Source organism: Onychomys torridus, chromosome 2 (assembly GCF_903995425.1).
Source record: "Onychomys torridus chromosome 2, mOncTor1.1, whole genome shotgun sequence".
NCBI lineage: Eukaryota > Metazoa > Chordata > Mammalia > Rodentia > Cricetidae > Onychomys > Onychomys torridus.
This window is the reverse complement of record NC_050444.1, coordinates 158,521,377-158,533,168: the sequence shown is the minus strand read 5'-3', so window position 1 is coordinate 158,533,168 and position 11,792 is coordinate 158,521,377.

The following is an 11,792-nucleotide window of genomic DNA, read 5'->3' as shown; positions in this document are numbered from 1 at the left end:
GTACAAAGTTCAAGCTAGAGCAAAAGACAACAAAAGGAAAGCAACGGAAATTGGAAAGGAAGAAGTCAAAATTTCACTATTTACAGATTATATGATAGTATATATAAGTGACCCCAAAAATTCTTCCAGGGAACTCCTAGAGCTGGTTAAAAAAAAAAAACCTTTAGTAAAGTGACAAGATACAAGAGTAACTCAAAAAATTCAGTAGCTGTCCTATATACAAATGATAAACAGGCTGAGAAAGAAATCAAAGAAACATCACCCTTTATAATAGCCACAAATAATATAAAATACCTTGGGGTAACTCTAATTAATCAAGTGAAAGACCTGTATGACAAGAACTTTAAGTCTTTGAAGAAAGAAATTGAAGGAGATATCAGAAAATGAAAATATCCCCCATGCTCATAGATAGGTAGAACCAACATAATAAAAATTATTAGTGCAATCCCAATCAAAATCCCAACACAATTCTTCACAGACCTCAAAAGAACAATACACAACTTTATGTGGAAAAACAAAAAACCCAGGATAGGTAAAAACAATCTTATACAATAAAGCAACTTCTGAAGGCATTGCCAACTTGAATTCAAGCTGTACTATAGAGCTATAATAATAAAAACAACTTGGTATTGGCATAAAAACTGTCATGTGGACCAACAGAATCAAATTGAAGACCCTGACATTAATCCACACATCTATGAACACCTGATTTTTGACAAAGAAGCCAAAAGGAACAATGAAAAAAAGAAAGCAACTTCAGCAAATGGTACTGTCATAACTGGATGGCAACATGTAGAAGATGGAAACTAGATCCATATCTATTGCCATGCACAAAACTCAAGTCTAAGTGGATCAAAAACCTCAACATAAAATCAGTTATACTGAACCTGATAGAAGAGAAAGTAGGAAGTAGTCTTGAACGCATTGGCACAGGAGACTATTTCCTAAATATAACACCAGTAATACAGACACTGAGAGCAACAATTAATAAATATGACGTCCTGAAACTGAGAAGCTTCTGTAAGGCAAAGGACATAGTAAGTAAGACAAAAAGGCAGCCTACAGAATGGGAAAAAATTTTCATCAGCCCCTCATTTGACAGAGGGCTGATCTCCAAAATAAATAAACAATTCAAGAAACTAGACATCAAAGCACTGAACAATCCAATTAAAAAATGGGCTACAGAGCTAAACAGAGAATTCTCAACAGAAGAATCTCAAATGGTCTAAAGACATTTAAAGACTTGCTCAACATCCTTAGTCATCAGGGAAATGCAAAACAAAATGACTCTGAGATATCATCTTACACCTGTCAGAATGGCTAAGCGAAAAAACACTGATAACATCTTACGTTGGAAAGGATGAGGAGCAAAGGGAATACTCCTCCACTGTTGGTGAGAGTGCAAACTTCTACAACCACTGTGAAAATCAGTATGGCAGTTTTTCAGAAAATTTGAAATCAATCTATCTCAAGACCCAATGATATAACTCTTGGGCATATACCTAAGGAATGTTCAATCATACCACAAGGGCACACGCTCAAATATGTTCTTAGCAGCATTATTCATAATAACCAGAATCTGGAAACACTCTAGTTACCCCTCAACTGAAGAATGAATAAAGAAAAAGTGGTACATATACACAATGGATTACTACTCAGCAATAAAAAAATGACATCATGAAATTTGTAGGCAAGTGTATGGAACTAGAAAATACCCTAAGTGAGATAACCTAGACTCAGAAAGACAAACATGATAGTGCTCACTCATAAGTAGATACCAAATGTAAAACAAAGGAAAACCAGACTACAACCCACAGCCTCCAGAGAAGCTAGCTAACAAGGAGGACCTGAAGAGGGATGAATGAATCACCCTGGGAAGGGGATATAGACAAGATCTCCTGAGTAAACTGGGGATGATCAGGGACAATAGAGGGCAGGGGATAGAGGATGAGAACATAAGGGAATAGGATGTTCCAGCTGGAACAGGGACTAATGGAAGAGTGATGAAAGAGATACCTTGATAGAGTGAGACATCATGGGGATGAAATCATAGGGAGATATTTGGTGCTAGGAAAGTTCCCAGGAATCCACAAGGATGACCCCAGCTTAGACTACTGGCAATAGTGGAGAGGATACTTGAGCTGGCCTGTAGCTAGTTTTTTGGTCCTGCCTGGCCCACAGTCAGGACAAATCTCTCACACCCACCAGTCCTGAGCCACTCAGACCTAACCAAGCAAACACACAGAGATTTATATTATTTATAAACTGTATGATCATGGCAGGCTTCTTGCTAGCTGTTCTTTATCTTAAATTAACCCCTTTCTATTAATCTATAAGTTGCCACATAGCTTTTGGCTTACTGGTATCTTCACATCTGCTTCTCATTATGGAGGCTGGCAGCTGTGTCTCTGCCTCAGCTTTCCACTTCCCAGAATTCTCTTCTCCGTTTGTCCTGCCTATACTTTCTGCCTGGCTACTGGCAAATAAGCATTTTATTTATACAGAGCAATATCCACAACACTGGCCTACCCCAGTAATCAGATTTGTGAATACCCTGTCGTCATAGAGCCTTCATCCAATAACTGATGGAAGCAGATGCAGAGATCCACAGCCAAGCACCAGGCTGAGCTCCAGGAGTCTAGTCAAAGGGAGAGAAGAAGGATTCTATGAGCAAGGGGCATCAAGATCATGATGGGGAAATCTTCAGAGACAACTGAACCAAGCTAGTGGGAACTTACACTAGTGGGAACTTATAAACTTTAGATCAACAGCTGTGGAAACTGCATAGGACTGGACTAGGCCCTCTGCATAAGTGAGACAGTTGTGTAGCTTGGTTTATTTAAGGCCCCCCTGGTGCTGGGATCAGGCTCTATTCCTGGTGCATGAGCTGGCTTTTTGCAGCCCATTACCTATGGTGGGACACCCTGCACAGCCTTGATGCAGGGGGAGGGGCCTGGACCTGCCTCAACTGAATGTACAAGGCTTTGCTGACTCCTCATGGGAGGCCTTACCTTTTTGAAGGAGGGCATGGGGGTTAGGTTAAGAGGAAGGCTGGTGGCAGGGAAGCAGGAGAAGGGATGAGAGGGGGAACCATGGTTGGTATATAAAATGAATAAAAAATTTTTAGTAAATAAAATAATATATATTAGTTCTTATCTTGTTGGCTGTGCAGCTATTGGTTCTTTTGAATTCCTCTATGCTTAACTTTTATTGTGGCATGATTTGTTTTTCCATGTGACTATAAGAACCTGTTTGTTTTTCTGTCCAGTCTGAAGAATTCCTTCAAGTATCTTGTAGAGCTTGTGAAGTAGTCATGAATTTCTTAAGCCTGTTCTTATCATGGAAAGTTTTGCCTTCTCCTTCATTTATGACTGATGGTCTTGCTGGGTATAATAGCCATATTTGATAGTTGTTATCATTCAAAACTTGAAGAATTTCCTTCCAATCCCTCCTGACTTTCATAGTTTCTGATGTGAACCCTGATGCTATTCTGACAGGCCTGCACTTACATGTAACATGTTCTTCTTCCCTGCCACTTTCAATACATTAAATATTTAGTTGTTTAGTAATAAAATGGCAGGTGGAAGTTCTTTTCTTGTCTTGCCTGTTTGATGTTCTAAACTATTACTGTATCTAGATAGATGTTTCTTTGTCTAAGTTAGGGAAATTTTCTGCTAATTTTCACTAAAGATATTTTCTGTATGTCCAGAAAGAAATTCTTCAACCTCTTCTATCCCAATTATTTTTTAACCTTTCATTGATCCTTTGTGGACTTCACATCATGCATCCTGATCCCACTCCTCTCCCTGTCTCCTCTATTCTGGCCCCTGCCCTTGCAACCTCTCCCACAAAACAAAATTCAAAACAAAAACAAAAAACATACAAACCCAAATTAAAAGAAAATATCAGCATGGAAGCTGTTGTGTGGCCCAGTGAGTCACACAGTGTGCCCTTTACTCCATATATCTTGACTTGCAAATGTGCATTGCAATAAGTCATTGGTCTAGTTGGATACCTCTGGCTTCTGCTATACCCTCAGTACTGGGCCTTCATTTGGATTCCTCTGGGATATCTTATTGTTGCCTTGTGTTATGGAGATCCTGTAGCTTTGAGTCTGTAGGACCAGTTCCTTCACATGCTCCAGCGGTTCATAGATGAGGTGGGTGTTGGGGTGGACTACCATGTAGTCCTAGTTCTAGACCTAGGTGATAGTTGGGTTGGTCAGTCTGCCAGCTTTCTCCCATTGTCACTCCCTGGGGTGAGCTCTCCAGCACTGTTCCAGATAGTTCACCCAGTGTATCAGAGAGCAAGGAGCAGCGCCGGTTCTCCTGTCTCACACCCTTGTATCACAACTGTTTTTAAATTTTATCTTTTCAGTGTCCTGAATATCTTGCGATTCCATATCATAACTTTTTATTAATGTGTCTTCATCCTTGTTTGGATATTCCAATTACTCCACCAAGGCTTTGAGCTCCAATGTATGTCCTTCCCCTTGATTCATTCTCTTGGTGAAGCTTTACACAGACTGTTAAAATTTGATTTTTTTAAATTTCCATCAGTTAAATTTGGTTATTCTTAAATATTTATTCTGTCTTCTTGTTGAATTCCTTTTTCATATCATGTTTCATCTTCCTTTTTTAAAATCTGTCTACTTGTGTTTCCTTAAGGTTATTTCAAGAGCTTATTTTCTTAGAGTTTCCCAAACATACACATAATTCTTCTTTTAAGTCTTTTTCTTAGTTTCGCCTAAGTCACCCTCAGAGGAGGCCATTACTGTGGAATTAGTGGGTTTTGGAGGAAACAAGTTGTCTTGGTTTTTCATATTATTTATGTTTTTTTTTTTCATTAGGATTTGTACATCTGGAGCTTGGTGACTGGATATTTAAAACTATACTACCTCATCCCTATTCTGTCAGGGCAAGTGTAAAACATTGTGACCAAAGGCAGAGCACAGGCAGATTGGAACTTCCTATGAAAACTGTGCTTATCTGAGTGATGCCCAGCACTGGAACCTCTTAGCTGTGCTATGCTCATGGGAACAATGGCAGGGCTGTAGCCTCTTGTTAGGTGTGAACTGTTGCCATGAGCTGTGCCAATTGGAGCTTAAAGGTTTCTTTGAAGAGGACACCTTGCCTAGATCAAATTATGCTGACACTTCAGTAGCCACTTCAGGAGGCAGGGACAAAGAATCAGTTCCAACTCTTCAGGGACAGGACCAGATTCATCATGACATTGTGTGGTGGTATTGTGTTCCTCAAAATACTGTGCACCCTAATAAACTTACCTGGGGTCAGAGAACAGAACAGCCACTAGATATAGAGGCCAGAATATAGTGGTACACTTGCCTTTAATCCTAGCATTCCAGAGGCAGAGCTCCACCTGGATCTCTGAGTTCAAGGCCACACTGGAAACAGCAAGGCATGCTGACTCATGCCTTTAATCCCAGGAACAGATAGCAGAAAGCAAAAAACTATATAAGGCATGAAAAACCAGGAACTTTTGAGCAACAGTTCAGCTGAGACTCATTCTGGATGAGGACTCAGAGGCTTCCAGTCTGAGGAGACAGGATCAGCTGAGGAATTGGCAAGGTGAGGTGGCTGTGGCTTGTTCTGCTTCTCTGATCTTCCAGTAATTCACCCCAATACCTGGCCTCAGGTTTGATTTTATTAATAAGACTCTTTAAGATTCCTGCTACAACATTGTATCTACTAACTTGGACATTCCTAACCGTGAAGGGCTCATCTAGGGGCAGCTCTAACTCATTTCACCACTAATGGTTCTAGAGTTGAGCTGGCTCAAGTTCCATCTTGGCTTGAGTCTGAAGTGTTGGATGACTTTTAAGAGTAAAGCAATATTGGTATGGGGCAGGAGCTGATGTACTTTATAGGCATTATCACTGAGTTATGGGTATTTTATTGAAACCCTGAGGCCTAGAGGACCAAGCCTTCTCACTTGACACCTGACAGCTGCAGTGTGAAAATACCTGGCTGTCTTATCTGACCCTCTCTCTGAATGGTTCAGTGATGCTGTGACGATTTCCTTGCCAACAGTGCTGAGAACTACTCTAACATTGATAAGCTTCCCTTGAAGTTTATCCTGAGATCTGTGCATATTAATGGTGTATCTGATTACACCTTCATTAGTGAATTCATACCCTTGGTGACCAGGGATTAGTTGGGCCTCATTCCTGCTGTAGAAAAACTCATTTTTCCTTTTCTTAAATCAAGGACACGGGCCATAGTACAAGTCACATTGCCTCCAGCTGTCCTGAGAAATTCTCAGTGAAGATAGGGGATGATTTCAGTGAGAATTTTCCAGGAAAAGATGTGGGGAAAGAGGCAGGAAAGGAGAGGGAAAGCTGTAGGAGACACAAGTTTTCTAGGACCAAATTGCTAACTAGAATGCATGGCTGGCAGCTGCCTGGCTGGCTTGTCCCTCTCTTCTCCCTCATTCTCTCCTCCCATCCTCTCTCATCTTCTCTTACTTATTCTCTCTGCCTGCCATCCTCACCAAATCCTCTACTGCCTAGCTATTGGCCATTCAGCTTTTTATTAAACCAATCGAGGGCCTTAGGCAAGCAAGGTAAAACAGCAACACATCTTTACATAACTAAACAAATGCAGCATAAACAAATGTAACACATCTTTACAGAGTTAAAGTAATATTCCAAAAGAATTGTCAGTGTTACAAATGTCCTTGTTGTTGCTTAGCCAATTCCTCTTTAATGTTCACAGGGAATGGTCTGTGGACTCCTATATTACACGCTGTGAGTGCCTGTCATAGGTTTTTTTGTTGTTGTTTTGTTTTTTGGTAGACCATTGTTGGTTAGATGAACCTGTAATAGACACAAACCCTACTACTGCCCACAACTGTAGCAGGAATCTTAAAGGTACTTATTAATAAAATCAAACCTGAGGTCAGTTATTGGGGTGAATGCTGGAAGATCAGAGAAGCACAACAAGCCACAGCTTCCTCACCTTGCCAGTTCCTCACCTAATCCTATTTCCTCAGACTGGAAGCCTCTCAGTCCTCATCCAGAACGAATCTCAGCTAAACTGTGCTTCTCAAAGCCTAAAAGCTTAACCAGCCAAATGCTTCTAGTTTCTGGTCTTCGAGCCTTATATATCTTTCTGTTTTTGCCATCACTCCCTGGGATTAAAGGCTCACTTCTTGGGATTAAAGGCGTGTGTCACCATGCCTAGCTGTTTCCAATGTGGCCTTGAACTCACAGAGATCCAGATGGATTTCTGCCTCTGGAATGCTAGGATTAAAGGGGTGAGTGTCATCATTTTCTAGCCTTTGTGTCTAGTGGCTGTCTGTTCTCTGACCCCAGATAAATTTAATAGGGTGCACAATATTTTGAGGAACACAATATCACCACACACAAGACCCAAATTATGAAGATGCTGATGCTCTTCCATGTAACCATGGCCTTTCTTGGATCAACTCTCTCATCTGTGAATGATAGACAAATGAGATCCTGTAGGTTGAGGTCCCTATAAATATTGGGGCCTAAAAGACAATAAAGAGAGGATATCATTCCTGAGAGAATTCATTTTGTGAAGATTCTGCCGGCTTAATGTTTATGATTTCATGGATACTTTATATACCCACATGTGCACACAAATGTATTATAGACAAATAAAAATACTTAAAATGAGTGACTATTTGAATACACACGAGCCTATGATAGCATTATGTATCATAGCAAAAAGGTAGAGGCAACATAAATGTCTCTCCATGGATAAATGGATAAAGAAAATGTGGAGCCTGGAATGTTCAGTGGTTGAACATTCACCTCATATGTTCAAGGCTTTTGCTTTCATCTTGAATACCTACAGAAACAAACAATAGAGGAGATGTGGCATATATATGTAGTGGACGATTATTTCTTTTATTAATTTTTTATTTAAAATTTATTTCCTTTTTCATACCAACCTGTCTTCCCCCTCTCTCCCCTTCTCCCACTTACCCCCCTTATCCCCTCCTCAAAGGGGGTAAGATCTCCCTTGGGTAGTCAACAGAGGCTGGCATACCAAGTTGAAGGTGGATCAAGCCCCTTTCCCCTGTATCATGGCTAAGTAAGGCATAGCACCTTAGGGAATAGGCTCTAAAAAGCCAGTTCATGCCTGGGATACATCCTAGTCCCATTGCAGGGGACCCACAAATACATCAAGCCACACAACTGTCACCCACATTCAGAGGGCCTAGTGCAGTCCCATGCAGGTTCCCCAGCTGTCAGTCCAGAGTCTATGAGCTCCCACTAGCTTAGGTCAACTATCTCTCTGGTTTTTCCCATCAGGATCCTGACCCCTCCCCACTTGCTCCTATAATCCCTCCTCCCTCTCTTCAACTGAACTCCAGGAGCTTGGCCAAGTACTTGGTTGTGGGTCTCTGAAGCTGCTTCCATACAACACACTGGATGTGGGTTCTATGATGACAATTAGAGTAGACACCAATCTGAGTGCAGGGGAAGGCTAGTTCAAGCACCTTCTCCACCATTGCTATGAGTCTTAGCTGGGGACCATCTTGTGAGTTCCTGGGGTTTTCTCTAAGTGCAGATTTCTCCCCATCCCCTTAATGGTATACTCTGTCAAGATATCTCTTTCATTGCTCTCCCTCTCCACCTCTCCCCCAACTCAGCCCTCTTGTTACCACCCCCATCCCCTTCCCTCTTCTCCCCCTCCCACTTTACCCAGGAGATCTTAACCCTTTCCCTTCTTCAGGAGATCCATGCATGTCCCTCTTAGGGTCCTCCCTTTTACCTAGCTTCTCTGGGGTTGTAGATTATAGCCTGATTATCCTTGCTTTGCATCTAGTATTCACTTATCAGTGAGTACATACTGTGTTTGTCTTTTTGTGTCTGGGTTACCTCAGTCAGGATGAGTTTTTCTAGTTCAATCCATTTGCCTACAAATTTCACAATGACATTGATTTTTATCGCTGTGTTATACTCCATTATGTACATGTACCACATTTTCTTTATCCATTCTTACATTAAGGGGCATCTAGGTTCTGGATTATGAATAAATGCTGCTATGAATATAGTTGATCAAATGTGGTATGGTTGAGCATCTTTTGAGTATATGCCCATAAGTGGTATTCCTGGGTCTTGAGGTAGGTTGATTCTTAATTTTCTGAGATACTGCCATACTGATTTTCAGAGTGGCTATACAAGATTGCATTCCCACCAGTAGTGAAGGAGTATTCCTTTTTCTCCACATCCTCTCCAACATAAGCTGTTGTCAGTGTTTTTGGTCTTAGCCATTGTGACAGGTGTAAGATGGTATCTCAGAGTCAGTTTGTTTTGCATTTCCTGATGGCTAAGGATGTTTAGCAATTCCTTAAATGTCTTTTGGCCATTTGAGTTTCTTCTGCTGAGAATTCTCTTTAGCTCTGTAGCCCATTTTTAAATGGATTATTTGATATTTTGATGTCTAGTTTCTTGAGTTCTTTATATATTTTGGAGATCAGTCCTCTGTCAGATGTGGGGTTGGTGAAGATCTTTTCCCATTCTGTAGGCTGCCTTTTTGTCTTATTTACTGTGTCTTTCACCTTATAGAAGCCTCTCAGTTTCAGGAGGTCCCATTTATTAATTGTTGCTCTCAATGTATTTGTTATATTTAGGAAGTGGTCTCCTATGACAATGTGTTCAAGACTGTTTCCGACTTTCTCTTCTATGAAGTTCACTGTAACTGGATTTATCCATTTGGACTTGAGTTTTGTGCATGGTGATAGATATGGATCTATTTGCATTCTTCTACATGAAGATATCCAGTTATGCCAGCACTATTTGTTGAAGGTGCTTTCTTTTTTCCATTGTATAATTTTGGCTTCTTTGTTTAAAACCAGGTGTTTGTAGGTGTGTGGCTAAGTTTTTGTTGCAGCCTCTCTGCAGCAAACTCCATTAGTTTTTTGGGCCTCCAAAAACCATAGGAGTTAGCTGCTTTCTCAGGTTCCCTCATGTAGATGGCTGGATCTTTGGCTTCTTCTTTCCTGGTTATTGTGGATTCTCCTTGGATCCTGATCTTGGGCTGCTACCACACTAGGTAGCCTTGAAACCTACTCAGGCTTTTACTGTTCTACACAGAAGCAGTCAGCCTCACATCTGAATGGTCATTGTTGGCAGATTTGATGAGACAATTGGGATTTCTTAAAGGGAGAAATTAGTTAAAAAAGAATTTTTTTCCCACATTAAAAAAATGGGAAACACAGCATTCAAAAGAAGATGGAGGAGGAGGAGGAGGAGGAGGAGGAGGAGGAGGAGGAGGAGAAGAAGAAGAAGAAGAAGAAGATGAAGAAGAAGATGAAGAAGAAGAAGAAGAAGAAGAAGAAGAAGAAGAAGAAGAAGAAGGGGATCAAGATCATGATGAGGAAACCCATAGAGACAGCTGACTGGTACTAGTTGGAGCTCACTGACTCTGGACTGACAACCCAGGAACCTGCATGGGACCAAACTAGATCTGTTGAATGTGGGTGACAGTTGTGTGGCTGTTTGTGGGGTCCCTGGCAACAGGACCAGGACTTATCCCAGGTGCATGAACTGGCTTATTGGAGCCCATTCCCTGTGGTGGGATATCTTGCTCAGCCTGATACAATGGGGGAGGGGCTAGGCTCTCCTTCAACTTGGTATGCCAGACTTTGTTGACTACCATGGGAGGCCTTACCCACTCTGAGGAGTGGATGGGGGTAGAGTGGGAGGGAGGTGAGGAGGTGGGAGAAGGGGAGGGGAGGGGGAACTGGGGTTGGTATGTAAAATGAAAACAATTTTTAATAAATAAATATATTTTAAAAATGGGAAACATATTTACAATGGAGGAAATTTGTTCTATTTGATAATACAATTGACATCTGAAAATAGAACAATTAATGAGAGGATAATTAATTTAGGTGGGATTTATGTAATGTCAATTATCATTATTATTTGTTTGATCACTTTTGTTTCATCATTAAATAAGTAGGTTAATTTGAGTGCTAAGATGAAGTTTTAGGAAAACTTGTCAAAACAGATTGTAAAGACATTCAGACACAGATAGAAGAATTTAAAAGTGAACCAATCCCAGCACTGCATTATATGGTTACAGAGAAACAGCCTAAGGCATTCAAACAAACAACCTTAATCTATCCAGTAACCTTACAGGAATTTCCAAGTGCTCAAGGCTGTGTAAGAGTTGATGGGACTCCTGTGCAAATGTTATATTTAGGAGATTCAAAGAAGCTATAGTGTCATATGGTGTGCATGCCCCATTTGTGAAGCAGATGATAAACTGATGGTCAACTTGTAATAGAATTATCCCTCAAGACTGGAGAGATTTGGTTATGGTTGTATTAGAAGCTGGTCCCCAATTACAATGGAGGATCTGGTAGAAGGATGAGGCTAAAACCATTGAACAATGAAGTAGGGTTAGAGGTATGGAAATCTCCCAATATCAACTTTTTGGAGAGGGAGATCATGCTAATGTAGAAAGGCAATCTTTATATGATGACCACACCCTGGTTTTATGCTGAATTGCAGCCTTGAATACTTGGGACAGAATTGAAGAAATAGGAAAGAAAATTGAGTCATTTACAAAATGAGACATGTCTGCTCCTGGCAGCACCAATATACTTCATAAAAGATGATGGGCATCAAAGAAACTCCATATGGAGTTTACTTTCTTTGTGCCAAAAGTTAGCCACTGGGCAAAAAAATGCCCTTATCTCAATTGCTCATAGTATGCTGTCCAAAATGGACAAGCAGGACACAAAAGAAAGTGCTGCTGAACCTTACCAAGACAAGGTAGGAAGGCCCT